Source organism: Galeopterus variegatus, unplaced genomic scaffold (assembly GCF_000696425.1).
Source record: "Galeopterus variegatus unplaced genomic scaffold, G_variegatus-3.0.2 Scaffold1750, whole genome shotgun sequence".
NCBI lineage: Eukaryota > Metazoa > Chordata > Mammalia > Dermoptera > Cynocephalidae > Galeopterus > Galeopterus variegatus.
The window spans coordinates 207499-228902 of NW_007727861.1; positions in this window are offsets into that span (position 1 = coordinate 207499).

Genomic DNA, 21404 nt, shown 5'->3' on the forward strand with positions numbered 1-21404 from the left:
TGCTTCCTCATCTTTCCTTTTCTTGTCTCATTTGCTGATATTCAAGGTATTAAGGTAAATGGTTTGACACTTTGATTTCACCGAATATTTACTTTTCTGTCCTCTCCTGACGTGGGGCTAATGGCCTCATTATTATTTAACCAGAAGGCAATTGGACCAGTTGGCATTAACCCTGAAATTTGGTTTGCATGGGTAGCCTGATGGCCATTGCTTGGCCTCTTAGCAAATGGACTTTGAATTTTTAAAAAACTTTTTACTTAAAATACTTTCGGAATATAGTAGAAGTTGCAAAAATAATAAAGTTGCCATGTGCTTTTTATCCCACTTCACACAACAATGACTTCTTACATTATCCTGGAACAATGATCAAAACCATGAAATTGACATTGGTACAATTTACAGGCCTTATTTAGATTTCACCAGTTTTTATATGCTGTCGTATTTTTATTTTTTGTTTAGAGTTCAGTGAAAATGTATCCACATATACATGCCTGTAACTGCAATCAAAATTAAGATGAAGAGCTGTTCTATCCTCCCAGAGAAACTGCCTTGTGATATGCCTTTGTAGTCCCACTTTCCCCCATCCTTAATTCCTTGCAGTATATACATGCCTGTAACTGCAATCAAAATTAAGATGAAGAGCTGTTCTATCCTCCCACAGAAACTGCCTTGTGATATGCCTTTGTAGTCCCACTTTCCCCCATCCTTAATTCCTTGCAGTCATTGATTTGTTTTCCATCACTAAATTTGATCATTTATATAATGTTATATAATTGAAATAATACAATAAGTAACATTTGGAGGTTATGACTCACAAAATAGAAAACACAAATTAAAAGCTAGCAATTATTTTTAAAAGAACCAAATAAAGAAAAAATAATGAAAAAGGAATGAACAGAACCTTAGCGATCTGTGGGACACCATCAAGTATTAATAGTCACGTGCTGCATACCAACGTTTCAGTCAACAAGGAACACATATGCAACAAGGATAATCCCACAGGATTATCATGGCTGTACCATCCAGCCTAGGTGTGCAGTAGGCTGTCCCATCCAGGTTCATGTAAGTACACTCAGTGACGTTCACACAACTACAATGTCTCCTAATGATGCATTTCTCAGAAAGTATTTCTGTTGCTAAGCAATGCATGATTGTACATGCTTAAGGAAAATCCTAGAAGGAGAGGAGGAAAAAAGAGATAAGGAAAATACATTTGGAGAAATAATGGCCAATATGTTCTATATTTGATGAAAAATTTGCAGATCCAAGAAACTCAATGAATTCCAAAATAGATGTCATAATTTCTAATTCTCTCTTACTATCTCACTGTGGGACTTTGGGAAATTTATTTCATCATTGTCTTTCAGAAAAGAATAAATGTTCCGATTTTTCAGTTAGCCAATCAATAGTTTAGCTAATCATCCAAGGTAACAATCCTGCAGTGGGTTTTATCACACTTTGTTCTCTCACCTCTCACTGTCTTCTATATATTAGTAACAGGAAAGTTGCTTTTTAAGTTAATTTAAGGACAGGAGTGGTGTAGAACTTTAAGAGAGCTGGGTATGAGAATGGACTGAAGATGAAATATTTGAAGAAAAATTATAGTTGAAATGGCTTTCTGTGGCTCACTGATCTTGAGTATGTTCTGCACTCCTTTCTTCTGATGGTTGAGCAAGAAACTACTGTCTGGATGGTTGAAGGAGATAATTCAGGCATCACATTCAGTGGGTTTAACCCTGGACCCGAGTCACTGGCCTGTTCAGAATTCACTAGAGATTTTGCTATAGTCCCATGGGAACACACTCTCAACTGACCACCTATGCTTAGGAATAGAAGTGAATTCTTTTCCTGGATTCCAGGTTGCTTACTGTCTTCAGGGCCACCTGGGAATTGGATATTTAAGAGAAGGCAGCCAGACAGCAGCCGTGATAGGGAGGGGTGGGTTAAGAGAAGCTGGACCTGTTCTCTCCCTCCACATCTCACTTACTCCTGGCACATTTCATTTGCTCCAGCAACTGTGTGATGAGAAAAATCTACCTTCTCTCAAGTGGGAAAAATCCCTCTGTTGTCTCTAGAGGGTGCTCAGAATCCACTGATTCAAACACAATCAGCTTCAGGACTTAAAGTGAAGAACACTTAAGGGCCAGGAACGAATTACACAAAGAAGGAGCAGAGAGAGCTACAAAGAACGGAATACAGAGCAAAATCCTCCTTCCACACACACACACACACACACACACACACACACCTTAGGGGAAGAATCAGTGACCACTGACTCTCTGACTTGTTGGGCCACAGTATCGCAGCAAGCATTTGACCCTCCTGCAGCAAGTATCTTTGGAGACAGAACTGATCTATGCGTTCCACAATACCTGGTGCTGAAGGGTAGCAGCATACAAAAATGTGATAAATATAACTACCATTAAATATACATCCATTTTGTGTACTACTGTGTTTTATCCACACATTATATCTTATCCCCACAGCAAAACAACAGGATAAATTTTATTATATTGATTTCATGGATGTGGAAGTCAAATTGGAGAGATGAATAGCCCACCCAAAAGGGACACAGCTTTCTGGTATTAGGAAAAATTTCAAACCCATAATTGCTCCAATACACCACTCAGCCCTTTTCTCAAAAGAAAATTTGTTGAATGAGTGAGTGAGTGAATAACTTGACATTGTGTTCCAGGAAAAATACTAACTCATACAGTATTTTGAATAGCACCTGGTGAGCATATACTGTATGGCTGGCATTATTCTATTCAAAACAATTGTACAAATGCAACCCAAAGTGTCATTTCATTATTTGACAGTTCGATATCATTCAACAGTCTAAGGTTGTTTACAATAAAGACGTGACCATAGCCTTCTTTCAAAGAGTCTGCTGTCAACGCCGTCTCTTTCACTTCTCCCACTATACTGTTTGGAGTCTACAGGCACTGTTTTAGATTTATTTCTAGTGCAATTCAACTTGTTCCTTTCTGCCCTTCATGCCAGGCTATTGATGGTTTGGTTGATCCTAATTCTATTACACAAAACATTTGTTCTTCCTCTCAGCCTTGGTACATCCTCAGATTTGATTAGAAAGCCCTCATGCTCTCATATGAAACATTGATAAAAATGTCAAACCAGACAAGACCAAAGCCAGAACTCCTTAACAGAGACCATTATCCAGATTGACATGGACCCACTCAGCATTCTCAGACAGCCATTCAGTTAAGATTCCAGTTAGCAGCAGTGCCATCAATATTTTGCCATTTGTTCACAAAGACAAAATGAGATTTTGGTAAATGCCACATTGAAATCCACATGCCCTATGTCTCAAGCAACCCCCTCAGTCGTTCATTTATAAACAAACAAACAAACAGATAAGGTGTTTTGGACATAATCTGTTTTTAGCAAGCTTCTGATGCCTCTTCATGAGCACTGTTTTACTTTCCAAGCCCTCATGTACCATCTTAGTTTGCTCATCTAGAAACTCCTAGAATTCGCATCAAGATCACCAATCTATAGCTCACGACTTCCATTTTTTCTCCTGTTTGATAACAAATGAAAATAATTTCCTCTACACCGACCCTCCCCAATCTCCTGAGTCCCTCCAAGATCCCCAAAGCTATTCAAACAAATTAAGCTCCCTTCAAAACCTTACATGTTAAAAATAAAATAGTAATAACCTGAGAAAAGTATTTATAATATCTATAACCAAAGGTAGTGTATATGTTACTTGTCCAGCACCCTTTACTCAGGATCTGCACCAGTTGGTCTGTCGACAGCTCAGTGCCCTTTTCCCTTCTCTGCTCTTCCCTATATCCCAGGGGCCAGAAACCTGAGGGTGTGAACAGCATATCCCAGAAACTCTGACGATCAGTCTGCCAGTGTGAGGGATTTACACAAGTCTGGGAGACCAGACTTTGACAGGTAGATATGAAGGTAAGTAGGTAGGTAGGTGGATAGATGATAGATAGATAGACAGGCAGATAGATAGACAGACTGACTGACAGACCACCACTGCTCCTTTAGAAAGTGCAAGAAGATATAAGAACCTCAGCTGATGTGAGACTTTCAGTTGCCTCTAGGCATGTTCCTGTGACTCACCCAACACAGCACTGAAGACATCTGTAGTCACTGCCCATTTCTTGAGGTCCTTCACCCTCCTGATTCCTTGAAAACTGGCAGCATAACTGAAAACTAGTTGTGGCTATTTTTTCCCCTCTGCCTCTTACCAGAGTTTTAGAAGCATGTAATTCCCTATGAAATCCCTTACTGCTTGTAAAACATGCAGTGTTTTCTGTTCTTCTAACTAAGCTCTAACTGATACAGGAAGCATCCACCCCCACTCCAGGTGACCCTCACGGGACTGAAAATCATGGACCTTTCTTTCCCACCCCTTGAGCATGAGCCTCAGTCTGGCCAGTCAGTGGACCCCAGCCTCCGGGACAATGATTGGTCCAGGGATAATCATCTAAACCAACCAAGGAAAATCAAAAGAGTATCTTAAGTTTTGATCTCAGGTCACTGGAAAATAGCAGGTCTCCCCTCCTTTTGCATAATGGACTTTAGGTGGCCACTTGAAGTCAGGTTTGCAGACAGCCACCTGCTCACTGTGTCCTACATGGTTTTTCCTCTCTGCATGCATCCCTGGTATCTCTTCTTCTTATAAGGACATCAATCAGACTGGATAAGGACCTCACCTTATGGCCTCATAGATTCTTAGTACGGAAATTCATATTTTCCACTCCTTGTGTCTCCATATGATGGGACTGCAACTGGAATAATATTTCTGGGCTCTTTTAAGACCCTATTTCCAAACATAGTCACATTGGGGGTCAGGGCTTCAACGTATGAATTGAGAGACGGGAACATTTTAGTCTGTAACACCTACTTTTTCACAGATTTGAACCACATACTCCAAACAGATTAATCAAACATTTATTTGTATCTCCCTCAGTTCTAAGCTCAGATAGAGAATGGAAATGACATTTTTCAGGTCACCAAAAATTTTCACATAGACCAAGGTAGGGCATATGAATTTAATTCCAAATGCGATGGGAAAATTTCAGAGCATTTAAGCAGGAAAGCAACACAATCTGATTTATAAGGATTACTCTGGCCATTGTGTGGAATATCTGTTTTAAACCACTAAGTCTTTTTTAAACCTGTGTGATAGCATTCTAAGTGTTGTATTTTGTCCTCACTACCACTCTATGAGATAGATATTATTATCTCCATTTTGCAGATGAAGAAACTGAGATTTAGACAAATTAAGTAAATTCCCTAAGGTCATGCAGCTGCTATGTGCCAAAGCCAGAATTCGAATTCATACCCACTGTGTTTAACTCCTAGTGAGAAGGGATTATTGCAGAGAAACAAGTTTACGTAGTCATTTTAAAAGTGTGGGTGGATACACAGGAAACTATTAACAGTCTCTGTCTCTGGATGATGAGATCTTTTTTGGAGTAATAATGTAGGGTGAAGAAGTAGCAAATAACAGTTAAGAGCTTGTGCTCTGGAATTTATAGATAATAATAGCTAAACATCAACATAAGCCCTGTTTTCCAGGCACTGTTCTGAATGTTTCACAGATGTTAGCTCCTTTAATCTTCAGAATCAATTTGCCTGCCCTTGAAAACCCATTTTTCCCCAAGTGAATTCTGCCAGGATATGTTATGTTGTCCTGACAAAACAGGATAGGGCTGAGCCCGTGGTGCACTCGGGAGAGTGCGGCGCTGGGAGCACAGCGACGCTCCCGCCGCGGGTTCGGATCCTATATAGGACTGGCCGGTGTGTGTGCTCGCTGGCTGAGCGCGGTGTGAGTGACACCACACCAGGGGTTGCGATCCCCTTACCGGTCACGAAAAAGACAAAAAATAAAAAATAAAACAACAAAAAAAACCAGGATAGAAATACTGTGACTACCCATAATATTAATATCAATTAGGAGTCACTACATACCAGATACTATTCTCAGTCCTTAACATGAATGAGCTAATTTAATCCTCACAACAACCCATAGGTGATGTTAAGACCCCCATTTCATGGAAGAGAAACTGAGGCACATGGTTACATGACTTGTCCAAAGACATACAGTTAGTAAGTTAGAGAAGCTAGTTTTGAACCAGAGTGTGGCTCCATGTCTAAGTGCACTTCAGCCTACTGAGATGTTTGGAAACCTGGGCCACCAAAGCCAGCCAGGTTATTATTCTTCATAAACAACTAGGGGGAAAAAAAAACAAAAAAATAAAGAAACAAATGAAAAATAAAACTGAGACTTAGAAGGTTAAGTAACTTGGCCAAACTAGCAAGTTATTGAACTAGTGAGTGACTCTGGGCATGTCATTATCCTCCCTTGGTCTCTTTCACACCTGTAAAATGGGTAAATAATACTACCCACACGATAAGTTTAGATGATAGTTAAGTGATGTAAATACATATTAAACTTTATGCCAAGTTCCCACCATACAGTTAGTGCTTAAAATAGTCCCTATTGATAGCTGGAGGGTTTTATAATGAGAATATATTCCTTAAAAACTAGCAAAAATAGGGCCGGCCCAGTGGCGCACTGCTACAGTGCGCCGCTTGGGAAGCGCGGCGGCGCTCCCGCCGAGGGTTCGGATCCCACGTGCAGACCGGCGGCTCACTGGCTGAGCGAGGAGCGGGGGCAACACCGAGGGTTGCGATCTCGTTGCCAGTCCCGGTCCGGTACGGGCGCGACACTGAGGGTTGCGGTCCGTTGCCGGTCACGACAAAAGACAAAAAGATAAAAAAAAAAAAACTAGCAAAAATAATAAAGACATTCTCATTTTGAAATTAATCCTCATATGCCATTTATCTGAGCAATGAGACTGGAATGTATTTAACAGAGCAAGTCATTCTCTTGCCATATCTTCATCTCTAGGATTTTTATTTCCTGTGACCAATCTTAATGCCTGCCCTCCTGACACGATGATTAATCTTCCTGGCAGGGATGTCAGAAGCAAAGAGGCCTCGGGTTGGGGCTGTACCTCTTCTGTGAACAGCCTTTCTGTGAAGCTGGGCAGCTTGCAGGTTTTGTTTCCTGACTCTCTTCAAAGTGGGTTCAGCCCACCTAGCTCGCCTGCCCAGCTTTGGGACACATCTCTTCTGTGCCCTAACTCTCAGAAGAGGTCACCAAGAGGGCACAGTGACCTTTTTAGACAACTATCCTCCTCACCTCCCTGTTTTCTTCCTCTCCAGGACTATTCGTACTTTTTAACCAGGATTTCCTTCTTTTCTCTTTTTCAAATTGAAACAATTGATGATACATATCCGTGGGGCACAGCACTGGATATCAATACCTGTGTGCAATGTGATGCTCAAATCAGGATAATTAGTATATTTGACATTACGCACTGAAATCATTTTTTGTGGCCCTTTACCAGTTCTTCATTAATCCTCCCCCTTTTCCCATCTCTGTTAGCCTCAGTTTTTTTTCTCTCCTTTCTAAATTTCAATGAATTATTGTGACTGTTGTATCTTTCTTTCTTTTTAATTTGTTTGTTTTAGCTCTCACTTATGAGTCAGGACATGTGGTATTTCTCGTTTTGTGCCTGGCTTATTTCACTTAACATGATTTTTTCTAAGTTCATCCATGTTGCTGCGAATGGCAGAATTTCATTCTTTTTTATGGCAGAGTAGTGTTCCATTGTGTAGATATACCACATTTTCCTTATCCAGTCATCTGTCAATGGGCAATTAGGTTGGTTCCATGTCTTGGCTATTGTAAATAGAGCTGCAATAAACATGAGAGTGCAGGTATCCCTTTGACATGATGATTTCCATTCCTTTGGGTGTATACCCAGCAGTGGGACTGCTGGATCATGTGGCAGTTCTATTTGTAGTGGTTTGAGGAACCCTCCACAAGAGCCTTTTCTTGTACTCACTGTCCATTCGCTTATTTCATTCATTCAAGCAGCACTCTCTTGAATGCATCCTGTGATATTTCCAGGTCTCCAACCTCAACAACTAACAGGGGTAACAATCGCTTCCATCTTGCCAGTGCTTAGTATGAGGCAGATGCTGTGCTGTGTACTCTGCATACACCACCTCAGTCAATCCCCTAACAACTCTAGGATGCAGATACAGTTATTGTCCTCCAAAAATGAAAAATCTCAGCCTTAACTCAGGTAAGGTTAAGTAACTTAACTGAGGTTAAGTAACCTCCCCAAAGCCATAGAACTAGCAAGTGGCACAGTGATCCAGTTTTAACTATGCCTACCTCCATCTCCCAAGTCCAGGCTGCCACTCCATCACTTGGATGAGTTCAGCAGCTTCCTAAATGGGCTGCCTGTCTCCAACCTTGTCCCTTTGCAATCTGTTCTCTACACAGGCAAAGTGAAGTTTTAAAACATAAATAGGTCAAGTTATTCCCTTGCTTAAAACCCTTCAGTGTCTCCTAATTTCTCTTATGATAATGTGCCAAGTCCCTTTGTGGCTTTGAACTATCTGGATTGCCCTGAGCTCTCCAGCCTTAATTTATTTCCCTCCAATCCTCTCCCCCATTTTCTGGGTCCCAGCTTTATTGGATTTCACTTGTCCCTAGGTCTTGCACTGTCTGTTCCCTCAGCTGGAACACTGTTCCTTGCCTCCCACCATCATCTCTGGGAGAAAATAAAGGCACCTCTTCGTTTCTCTGCTTCATACTCCCTCCAAAAGCACATGAATTCCCAGGTAATTTCACACATGTATAAGATTTCTGTTGCGTCACTTAATTCATCCCAAACACCCTACAGACGAGGAAGCTGACCTTAAGCAACCTACTCAAAAGCAGAATGCTAGCAAGCAGCAGAGTTGGGATGCAAATGCATTTATCTGTCTGCCTTCAGACACGGTGATCTCTCCTCCGAGCTTTGTTGCCATGACATTTTTTGAGGTTAAACACAACAGCAGTTAAACGTGACTAGAGGGAGGGATTGTCTATGGGGCTGGAATTAGTCTAATCAGTGAGGGGAAAAGGACTCTTAGCCTCTGCCTTTGGGGGTGGGAAGGTCAGGAATTTGGCTCCAGCTGGAAAGTGGGTTTCTGCTTTCTGAATCAGGGTGTTATCCTTGCCTACCTTTGTGTGGCTATAATCACAGGAGCTGTTTTATTAATGCCCTTGACAAAGTCCAGCAAGGTGATATGTCCTTAGCAACAAAGGGGTAGCTGGGGTCAGCTCTAGGGAGTCAGAAGCTCAGAAGAGACACTTGAAGGAGAGCAGAAGGAACTCCACTAAGGAGGCAGGGATCCTGAGAAGTTAAGTTTCTAGAAATGAGCTTCAAAGGATTCTCACCACCTCTCCCCACCCCTTCTCAACCCACCTCTCCTCAACCCAGCCACTCACTTGGGGAACACGGGGAGGTTTGATAATAACTACAACCAGCTGCTCCTAATTATTAGGTTTCAAAAAGCCCCGTGTCCAGCAGTATGATAAAAGGTTCGGTGCCCTGCTCCATCTTTGGCTCCATCTGGTTCAGCACTCTTTAAAACATGCTAAACACACATCATACAGCTTGATCTTTATATAAGCCTTCTTTAGAGGAGCTTTTTTGTTTACTTCTGCTTCACATGGAATTTTTCCCTTTATTGTTTTTGTTATCTAAGCAATACGCATATGTTATGAAAGAATTAGACCAACAGAAAAACAATGACTCAAACCACCGTCAGCTTGGCATTGTGACTAATGACCAAATCTGCCACTATAGCAGAATGCCAAAAGCCAGATGGTAAACAACTTCAGTAGAAGGACCTTGTCTGCAGCCCGGCATGGTAAAAAGGCATGGATTAGGGGGAAGCCCCAGGGAGGACTTGGATTTGGACTTGGAGCCGAGTTCCTTGCCTTGCTCGCTGTGCAGAAATCCTTACTCAGATTGGTGGGAACAATAAAGACACCTTGGGCCCAGATGTCCAGAAGCTTCAGGATTGGCTTATTCTGGTGGTCTCTGTGACTCTCCTGGCCATGTCCACCCCTGCACCCGGGTCGTCTTGAGGCCAATAGTCAGGTGGCTGCAGCATCATCAGACCTCAAATCCACACGCAGTAATGTCGAAGGATGAGGTTGTCTCTTGCTGATGATTTCTCTAATGAGTGAGGGCAATATTTGCAGAAGCTCCAGAAAATTTCCTTTTGCACCTTTATTGTTAAAATTTATGCTGATTTCTGAACTAATCCTTGTGGCCAGCCGAAAGCTCTGCACTAATTGTTTAGTCCTAGGTTTTCCCACTGGAAACTGGGGTGTGATTTCCATGACTAGCTCCGACTGATCAGGCCCTGCCCCTGCAGGTGGTGTGGAGTGGACATTGGGAAGTCAACAGTAATCGTGTGGTCTCAGACAAGTCACTTACCTCCTCTGAGCATCAATGTCTCCACTTTTAAAATGGAAATAGACACATTTAGAGGTGGAGAGTACCTGAGATAATCATCAAACATTGATTCAGTTACGGAGCCTCTACTAAGTGTCAATCAGTATTTTGTGAAATGACAAAATACTATGATTGACACTTAGTAGGAACTCCGTAAGTGAATCAAAGTTTGATGACTTCTATTAATTAATCAATCAGGTTCCTGAAGGTGGCAACGACCAAATAGATTAACATTTCATCATCAACCTCTGGTTGGACATTTTGAGGAAGGTGACTTTTAAAAGTCCTTGAAGCAGAGTTAAGTAGGTCACAGTTTACTGGAGAAAACCCCACACTTGAGCAGCCAAACCTGGCTTGGTTGATGGTGAAGAGCTTAGGCACTGTGGTTAGACTTCCTGGGCTTGAATCCAGAATTTTAAGCTTACTGGCTGTGTGACCTTGGAAGTGTGACCTCCTCTCCCCAAACCTCAGCTTCCTCCTCTGTGAAATGGGCCAATAAGAGACAGCACTCATTAAACACCATGTGTCGGACAGATACTGCACAGGTAGCATCTCATTTAATCCTTTTTATAACCCCACCATCTTGGCACTCCTACTACCCCATTATAGTGATAACAAAACTGAGCACAGAAAGGTTAAGATATTTTCCTGAAAGTACATATTTATTGAGTGTGCAGGACTTTGACTCACAGGGGCCAGGACTTTGACACACAGTCTAGCTTCAGGGCATGCATTCGTCATTAAATTCTACTGCTTCTCAGTAATAATAGTAGATACCACAGGAGACTTCTGTGTGGAATAAGTGACATAATGCATGTGCAGTGCTTAGCAGGCTCTACAAAAGCAATTATTATTATTATTATTATTATTATTATTTGTCACATGTGGTGATGAAAGATATTTTTAATAAGTCTAAAGCTTCCACCCCACTGTGAGAGGAATCTTCCCCCTAAGTGTGATGCACTCACATAACTCTACTGGTTTTCCTGTCCCCAAAGAAAAAGTCCAGCTTCTTTCCTGATCTCCCCCTCCCCCATCCTGCTCTCTCTTCTGTGCACGGGGCCGAGCCTGCTCACTCGGGTCCCCATGCCTCTGCTCATGTTGTTCCCTGCGATGGAACAACCAGCTCTCTTCCTAACTACTGTGCTGATTGGCAAACTCCTTCCCCTCCTTCAAACAAATCACTCCTTTCTCATGTCCCAGAGTCACTGGGCAGAGTTCTCCATGAACATGAACTATGATCGATTTCAGTTGAACGTGTTCCTATGTCTGATTTCCTCATGGTTCTGGGACAGGACACAACATCCTATTGATCTCTCTTCCTCCAGAGCTGGATACAGAGCTGGCACATAATGTGAACTCAGTGGATGTGTGTTAAATGAATTAGTCAATCACAATTAGGGTGAGTACCTATTGAGCACTGACTGTGTACCAGCACCACCCTAGAAGTTTCATGTGCTGTTTTATAGTTATGGGTACAAATGACAAAATGCAATTTAGCCAAACTCAGATGAAAAGGGGGGAAACCTATAGGAACATATAACCTGATTGGTTTGTTTGCTTTATATGTGTTATATGTTTTATTTAGTCTTCTGTTTGTATGATGCATTTTATTCATCTTCTGTATATACGATGTCTCAAATTTTGCATATTTTATTTTATTTTTAAAGCTTCAAACCAAAATGTGGAAGGCAAAAAAATAAAAGTCAATGAGGAAATCGTAAAATTAAATAAAGCCTTTCAAATGGTATTTAAAATATCAAAGTATGTCATTAAATTTTAATATGTGTTTTAAATGTGGCTTAAAATGCAAGTGTTGTAAACAAATATTTTTAAATATTTGAAAGACATTTTGGAAGTGCCTACTGAGGTAAATCTATGAGAGGGAGAGTATAACTGGAATATAATCTGAACTCTTCAGAAATTATTCAGTCTCTCGCTCTTTCTTTGTATTACAAGTTATTATTGTAATACAAAGCTGAATGCCCCCATCACTGCGTGTGAATGATTCTTCTTTCAAGTCTGGGGAGACTCTGGGATGATAACCCAGAGTTATTATTATTATTATCTGAATTATTCTTGCTGTCTGGGGAAAACTACATGGATATTAAAATGTTAGATCATCTGAAGAAAATGAATTTTGACCTTTTTGGTCATTTCATAGTGACCTCTTTCTAAATAAAACTTTTGACCGAGGTAGGGAAAATCTTGTAACAGAACTGAATTCCTCGCTGAAACTCACTTCCCCTTGGACTAGGGGGGACTGTCCCTCATTCTGAGCTAGTTGCCCAGATCACTCAGTTAGAGCTTAGCAAAGGAGTTTGTGTTTTTGGCTTTTTCATTGTCCACATCTTTGGCCCACCCCTTCACTGGCTAGACAGTAAGTTACTGAAGGGGCCCCATCTTTTCCGCCTCTGTATCCCAGCCATTTCCCAGATGCCTGGCACAGAGGAGGTGCCCAGTCAGTGGGTGCTGATTGGACCTGACTCAGATGAACAATGGCTGCCATGGACCATGTTGGAATTTCTTTCTCCAGCATTAACATCCCATCATCCAGGGCCTGATAGTGAGCTTGGAGACTCAGCACTTGGGGAGCTGAGCTGCTCATATAAACCAAAAGAATGCCAGGGCCAGAGAAACTTGAAAATTGTCTGGGCTTACGTTTCCATTTTGCAACCAAGAAAAGGAGACCCAGAGGAGCTCAGGGTATGACCTCATTTGACATGCCTGGTAGCAGTGAAGCTGGGGCTCAACCTCATGTCACCTGGCTTCCAGCCCAGGCTCCTTCTCTCTTGTCACCAGGCTTCCTCCTGCTCAGAGGGATGCATGCCACTCTTTAATACTGGCACAGAAAGTTTCCATTCTATTAAGCACTGTGCCATTCTGGGAAGGGGATTCTGCTCCCAGCCTGTCTTAGGAGAGCTCATTTTTCACTTACAGCTCTTGGCATAAACAACTCAGGCTCAACAGAGCTGTTTCCCACAAGGAACAGCCATGCAGTGATTGCTCCATTCGGAGGGCTCTGACTCACCCCTTCCTCAGTTTCTGGGCTTATTTTAGCCCCCACGTTTCTGGAGGAGGAAATGAGAACATGAGCAAGGATCCCATAGGAAGAGCCTGGGGCCTTCCATTTCTCTTAGGGAGCCTCGGGAAGCTCCTCACAGCCCCAGCTGCTTTAGAAACTCACAGCCAAGGGTTCTTAAAGGATCGGGGCTGCCAACCTGTCCAGCTTACGGGTATGCCCAGCTTTAAGAAAACCTGCCATTTGGAAATAAGAATTAGGACACATAGGTGAATTTGAGGTTGATTATCCACCTAGCAAAGAGTTCCTTTTTTTTTTTTTTTTGAGAAACAGAGATTCTTTTTCTAATGAATGCAGAATAGTAGAAAGAGCAAGTATTGGAGTTCCAGCTTCTATTTATGAGCTCCGACACCTTGGGTTTGGGATTAACATTTCTGAGACTGGAAAGTGGGGGTCTATCGAGGATGAGCCCTGGGCTGGTCTTGGTGGACAAGTGAGGAAGGCGGAAAGGGAGCCATAGACAGAGGAAGGGGCACATGCACATTCCTGGAGACGTGAAAGTGTGTGACATCTGGAACAGTGTGGCAAAGCAGGAAGAAAGAGAGGCGGTGGTCAGCAGCCTTCTCACTGGAACACATAATGCCTCTTTCTGCTCAACACTCCTGTGTAAATCACTCCTCTTATCCGAAGGCTTTCCTGTTCTCTCCAGCTACCAAATCCTGCCATCCGTCACTGGCATGTGACCCACCTCTCCTGCAGTCCCTTCCACTGGCCTCTGTCAGCACTGACCATCAGCGCCTCCCATTTAGCCCTCAGCCTTTGCTTTGCGCAACTAGTGATGTTTTCATCTACAATAGAAACAGAAGTTATTCACGTACACGCTTTCGTATCCTGTCTGTCCTCACTCTCCCTCTGTGTTAGTTTTCTATTGCTAAGTAACAAATTACTGCAGACTTAGAGGTTCAGAACAACCCCAGTGCATCAGCTCACAGTTCTATAGGGCAGATGTCCAGCCACGGCATGGCTGGGTTCTCTTCTCAAGATCTCACAAGGCTCAAATCAAGGCGTCCGCCAAGCTGTGTTTCTTTTTGGATTCTCTGAGAAAGAATTCACTTCCAGACTCATTGAAGTTGTTGGTCCAAATCAGTTCCTTGAGGATGTAGGATTGAGTTGCATTTTCTTAACAGGGGCTTCTCTTACCTTCTAGAGGACACCCACATTCCTTGCCATGTGGTGCTATAGACAATTCACAACATGCTGTTGCTTCTTCCAGGCCAGCAAGAGCACATCTGACTTCTTCCTCAGTGACTAACCAGAGAACATATTCTCCTTTTAAAGAGCTTATTTGATTATGTCAAGTTCACCTGGAATGATCTCTGTTTCTTAAAGTGAATGTACTGTATAACATAACCTAATCATGGGAGTAACAGCCATGGCGTTCACAGTCCCAGGTATTGTGTAGGACAGGTACACCAGGGGGCAGGGATTTTAGGGAACATCTTAGAATTCTGCCTACCACATCCTCCAAGCTCCTTTTTATGGAAGAATTTTTGCTTTCAGGATTAGTTTCTGACTCTCCTTTGTGATCTGAGGAATGGGCAGACTTTTACCCAGAAGCAGTGAAAACTAAAGGCAGACTTCCTCTCCCAAGAGGTTGCAAAATGTGGAAAGGGCCAGGAACCTAGCCTTTCAGAAAGAGAATGGGACATTTGAACATCAGGACTGGGGGAAGAGGAGGTAATAGGGAACAGCTGAGGAGTGAGGGGATGGGTGGATGAGAGAAGCAAGGTTTGGGCTACTGCATGAGTGGGAAACTGGAAGAAGGGCAGGAAAGAAGCACAGGCTTTAATTCAGGTAACAATTTGGTAGGAAAAAGAATTAGAAAAGAAATTGAGAGGAATAGGGAAAAAAAGATTTTAAGAGCACTGCTTTGAAGTATAAATTGCATCCTCTGGGACACTGTTTGAAAGAAGCCAGCAAAAACATAGATTTGCTTTGAATAATGTTGGTTGCTGGGCTGTCTTTCCTTAAATACAAGTATGACACTGTACAGAGACTGGACCTGGTCACATATCTTCCTATTGCACATGTAGGTACCTTATCGTACTTGTTAAGCTACAAGCTGGGATGCCCCATAACGTCAACAGAAACACTAAGCAGCAAGTTAGAAGCATAGATTCTCACAGAAGTGTGCCATTTAACATCTTTTTTATTTATTAAACAAAATGTATGGTATCTCATTCCCAAAGACCTATTCCAATGCCAGACATCTGAAATTGTACCTAGGAACACTTTAAGGTCAGGGACTGTATATTGATTGTATCTATATGCCCTAATCCCTAGCACAACAGAGTAGATATGAGAAAATGAGCTTTGCAACCAAATCTATTTGATGAATAAATATAATAGCTAACATTTATAGAGTACCTACAAAATTCCAGATAACATTCTTTTTTTTTTTTTCCTTTTTGTCTTTTTTTACTGACCGGTAACGGGATCGCAACCCTCGGTGTTGCGCCCACACCGCGCTCAGCCAGTGAGCGGGAACCGGTCTCCACATGGGATCCGAACCCTCGGCGGGAGCGCCGCCACACTCCCAAGCGGCGCACTCTCCAGTGCACCACCGGGCCGGCCCAAATTCCAGATAACATTCTAAGAGATTATTATTTTCCCTGTTTTGATGATGGAAACTGAGGCACAGAGAGGTTAAGCAACTTGCTCAAATTCACACAGCTAGTAAATTTTAAAGACAGGCATTCTGGGTCTTTAGACTATGCACTTGTCCATAAGCTATAAACCTCTAGTAAGGGACAATAGGGCTAATATACTATAGGTTTTCTACCCTGAAGGAAGAAATAAAACCCCAGATGAATGTGGAAGGAATTAATGCAGCAGGTCTCTGGGCACCATCTGTTTTTTGCAAGCACTGGAGAACACGCTGTGCCCTTAGAGCCCTTGCACTAAAGGGTGGCTGGTCAACTAGCTGCACTGAATCATCAGGGAGCTTATTAGAAATGCAGAGTCTTAGGCACCACGCGCAGACCTAATGAATCAATATCTGCTTTATTACGAGAACACCAGGTAATACAGATGCATATTCAAGTTTGAGAAGCACCACTCTAAGCCATGTTACCTAGCCAGCACAGTCCAGTAAAACTTGCTGCAATAATGGAAATGTTCTGTACCTGCACTGTCCATGCAGCAACCACTAGCCACATGTGCTGAGGAAGTGAATTTTTTATATTGTATAATTTTGATAAATTTAGATTTTAAATAGCCTTGTGTGGTTAGTGGCTACCATTGTGGACAGACAAGATTCTAGATTTACTGTTCTCCTGTGTTTATTTCCCTACAATCCAATAACACTTTGTAAAGACTTATTAAAAGGGTCTTGTCTTGAAACAGCTGTGTTGTGGGAATACGGTGGAGGATATTGTATAAGGAATCATAACACAGAAGACATTCTGGGATCTGTCTGATCCTGTTGCCTGCCTGGTGGACTATGTGCCTCTTAGCGGTCTGCATTTTCCTATGCTCACATAGTATCATCTTCTGGTTACTCAACTGTATTCACTGCCAGCTGCAAGCTCTTATTAGGAAACGTAGCATAACTCTCAGAATGCCCTCAGCTATAAGTAAAAGGAAAGAAATGTTCACTGGAAACATGCCTTGCCTACCTTTTTAAAATTAGCACTCTCTTCCTCTACACTTCTTATCTGTCTTCCATGCCTTATTTTTTGCCATACCATTTGACATGTGTAGGGGAAGAAAAAAAAAACCTAAACTATTTCCTTTACTCTCCTAGGTTCTCTGGTTGGGGCCCTGCAAATTAGGCTGAAAAAAGACAGATTAACAAGAGAAAAGCAGAGTTTATTAACACTGGGAGAGACCTGGTGGTGAGTCACTCAAAGGTGTATCTAGAGTTTGGGCTTATATAGCATCTTAAGACAGACTAATGCATTTGTGCAGAAGTAATAAGACAAAGGAAAAGGTTTTAGGCTTCCAAGGGTGGCGTCTATTGGAAGGTAAATATGTGGGGGAAACTAATGGAGTATGGCTTGTTTGCACAGGTTCACCTTGGTGCTGACTTTCTGTCTTCTTCACAGGCATAAATCATCCCCAGGAGAGGGGATTGAAAGCAGACCTCATTTCTCAGAAGTTTGTACTTTTATTCAGAGAGGGGATCTCCTGGAAGTCTTCTTTCTGTATCTGTTGAATTTCAAATGCCTCTGGCTCAAAATAATCCTTACACCAAAGTGGCACATTATGAGGTGGCATATTTTGATCCCCTCCACACACTATATATTGTCCTTGCTTATTGGTGTATGGTCTCATTTCAACAAAAGCTTCATGAAGAAAACTGCTAAGTGCTATGGATAGAAAAATGAAAAATACATTCCAAGGGTTTCCTATATCTAATTGTATAGTAATGGCTGCTATATAATTAAGTTCTCTGTATGTGCCAGGGCCATTCAAAGCACTTGACAAACATTATGTCGCTCAATTTTCTCAACAACCCTGAGAGAGCTGTGATGTTTTACCCATTATTTTAGATGAAGAAACTGGCAATCAGAAAAAGTACAACCACCTTCTTCTTATGTGACCCAACCATATTAGAGGTAATTGGGATAAGTCTTTATAGAGCCACTGGAGCTGCTAATGCTAAAATCTAGAAAAAAGGATCTAATTCTCTTGGAAAGAGGTGTCTTCAGAGACTATTAAGATACAAGACTCTGTACTGACTTATGCTTTTCTTGGGGAAAAACAATCGAATTAAACTTGATTGTCTCTTCTGCTGTTCCCTTCCTCCGTATTAATAGTTTAATCTCCATGATAGGTGTTGGATGTGCACCTTAGGGCTGTTTACAGCAATTGGTGAAGTACTTAACATTCTAAAGAAATTAACTGTCTGGTGAAGAGGACTCCAGAGAACAGGCAGCAAGATATAGACAGGATGTCTGATAATTCTGGCGTTCTTCTGGAAGGAGGATAAATGGAATAGCTTTCTCCTGGTTCTCCTCCAAACTGGCTGATACCTCCTATTTTCTTTGGCTGTTATTTTTTTCTTTGCCAACCTCTTGAATGTGAATGTTCCCAGAGTTTATCCTTTGCCATTTCTTTCTCCAGTGCTGTATTTCCTCCACGGGCTGTCTCATCCATCTGGTGTCTGGGGAGGAAAGGTAAGGGGCTCGGGTCAGGGGCATAAAGAACCCAAGCTGCGGGCTGGCCCGTGGCTCACTCGGGAGAGTGTGGTGCTGATAACACCAAGGCCATGGGTTCGGATCCCTATATAGGGATGGCCGGTTAGCTGACATGGTGCTGACAACACCAAGTCAAAGGTGAAGATCCCCTTAACAGTCATCTTTAAAAAAAATAACCCAAGCTGCCCAGGGTGGTTTTTAAACACATACACACTCTATCTTTCTTTTTGTGAGAAGTCCTGGAATCCCAGCCCCAGAAACCTCAAGAGAGTTCTTTGGGGGTGCCCCAGTGTTGCCCAGAGTAAAACTAGAGCCAATGGGCTACAGAAAAAGAACTGGGATTCGAATATGGCCAGTCTTCCATTGAATGAGTCCAGACACTTTCAAAGCCCTCCAGATCTTCCAAAAGGCTCCAAAACAAACAAGTCCAGAAGCCACAGGAGAGTTCCTTGGAGATGTCCAGGCTTTGCCCAGCACGAGTCCTAAAACTATGTCCTCTAAATCTGGATGGACTGACAAAATATCACAAATGAGTGGTTGATTGAAGGCATACTTCCATCATATGAAAAAAACAAAGAAAGAAAAAGGAAAAACTTGCCTGGAAAAACCTCCCTGCAACATACAGGGAGAAGCAGAGCAAAGAGACAGAGAGCAGGATAAAGCCTTGATTACATCATTAGGACCCCCAAATCCAGCTGTGTTTTGCAGCAAGGTTATTCTAGGACTTCCCAGGGATATTGTTAATAGAATGCAAACCTCTTCTTTTATTGTTTTGCTTTCTTTTGAGCTAGCTTGAATTGGACTTCTATCTATTGTGTTAATGACCTCCAGCTTGACCCCTACCCACATCTCTTTCCTGACCTTCAGACTTGGATATTTAATGACCTGCTTATCCAGATACTTCTCTGGAGATCCTCAGTGGCCCCTCGACTGAACATAGAACATACTGAATCTGTCCTCCATCCTCCCCTGTTCTGTCTCTCACTGCCCACGACCTGCTTCTTCACCAGCCTTCATTGTCCCAGCTCCTGCTGACCTAGTTGCCCAAACCAGGAACCTTGGAGTCTCCATCCCTCTTTCTTATATTAAGTCCTCCTTCAAAATAGTCTAGAATTTGTTTTCTTCTCTCCAATCCTACTTACCATTCCTTGATTCACTCTAGCATCACCTCTTCCAAAAACCTCCTACTTGGTCTCCCTATCTCTGGTTTTTCCTTCCTAAACATAACCTGCAATCATTCCACTCTAGAGACAGGAGATTATGTCTCTCTTCCCCACTCCCTAGCACATTGAAAGTCTCTCATGTCACCCCATAACTTTCAGGATTAATTTTTAAATCCTTTAGCACGCTCTTCAAAGCAACTTATAACCTTCCCAGTCTCCATCTCTGGCCTCTGCTCCCCACCCCACCGTCCACGTTCTTGTGGTCTTGCTGTTCCCAGAATATTCCATGCAGGTCAGCACCTCTGTGCTTTTGCACAGGTAAAACTGCACCTGTCACCAATACCTTCTCTCTGTAGCCATGTCTGATCACATTCTGTGAGACAGAATTAATGTTCCTTGTGCATTCCTCAGAACACTTTACAGAGCTTTTCCTGCTGCATTATAATTGGGTTTCGTTCAACGTTTAATCTCTTTTACTAGACTTCTGAGAATTCCATGAACAATTAGACCATGGCTTATTCACCTTTGTATTCATGAATTTAGCACAGTGCCTAGCACATAGTCAATGCTCAATAAAGGTTTATTGACTTAAACTGAGATAGATGAACACTTGACACCTTGTCTCAGCTTGTATTTCTCATGTTTCCTACTCACAACCAGCTCTCATTTATATGCCTGAAGTGGATTAGGTCATAAACCTGTTTGCAAACTTGTAATTTACTGTACATATAATGCAGAATTATCATGATAACTCATTGAGCAATTTTAAAAAAAGACTGATCAACCGAGCATTATTCGGGCTCATTCTTAGATCCCTGCCAGAGCAAAAGGGGACTAAGTAATCTTTACTTTCTGTCCCATATTTACCACTTACTAGCTGTAGCAGATTGTGAAATTAGACACAAATCTTCCTATACCTGTATTCTTGCTTCTTTTTAAGGTGACCTTGCAGCTCCTCCCATCAAAAGGTGGAGAGTATTTCTTTACTCACTGACTGTAACCTTGACCATATGCTTAACATTGACTAATGAGAGAGTAGTAAATATAATGCAAGCACAGGATGAAAAACACTTGAACATTAGTACTTGCTCTGGTGGCTCTTGTAAACTCTGTGAAAACTGCTATGTGAATGAGCCCAGGTTAGTCTACTGGAGACATATGACCCAATTATCTCCCACTATCACCAGTTGTCAGGACATACGAGTGAGACCCTCTTAAAACAATCAGCTGTCCTCAGCTGATTCATCACCTGACTGCAGCAGAAGAACTACCCAAGAACTGCCAGAAGAACTGCCCAGCTGATAAATGATGGTTATTTTAAACTACTAGGTGTTGGGATGGTTGTTACACAGCAAATACTAACTGATACATTAGCCACATGACTTTGAGCCAGTCATATTACCTCTCTAGGCCTTGTATTATTTATAAAGAAAAAGGCATAGAATCTTCATTCTGGCTTACAGAACTGTTGTGAGGACCAGTCAAAACATGATTTTAAAATCCCTTTCTAAGTTGGGATTAATTTATAACCATGGCACGTAATTTTTTTTTTTCCCTTTTTGTCTTTTTTCGTGACCAGCAACGGATCGCAACCCTCAGTGTCGCGCCCATACCGGACCGGGACCAGCAACAGGATCGCAACCCTCGGCACTGCGCC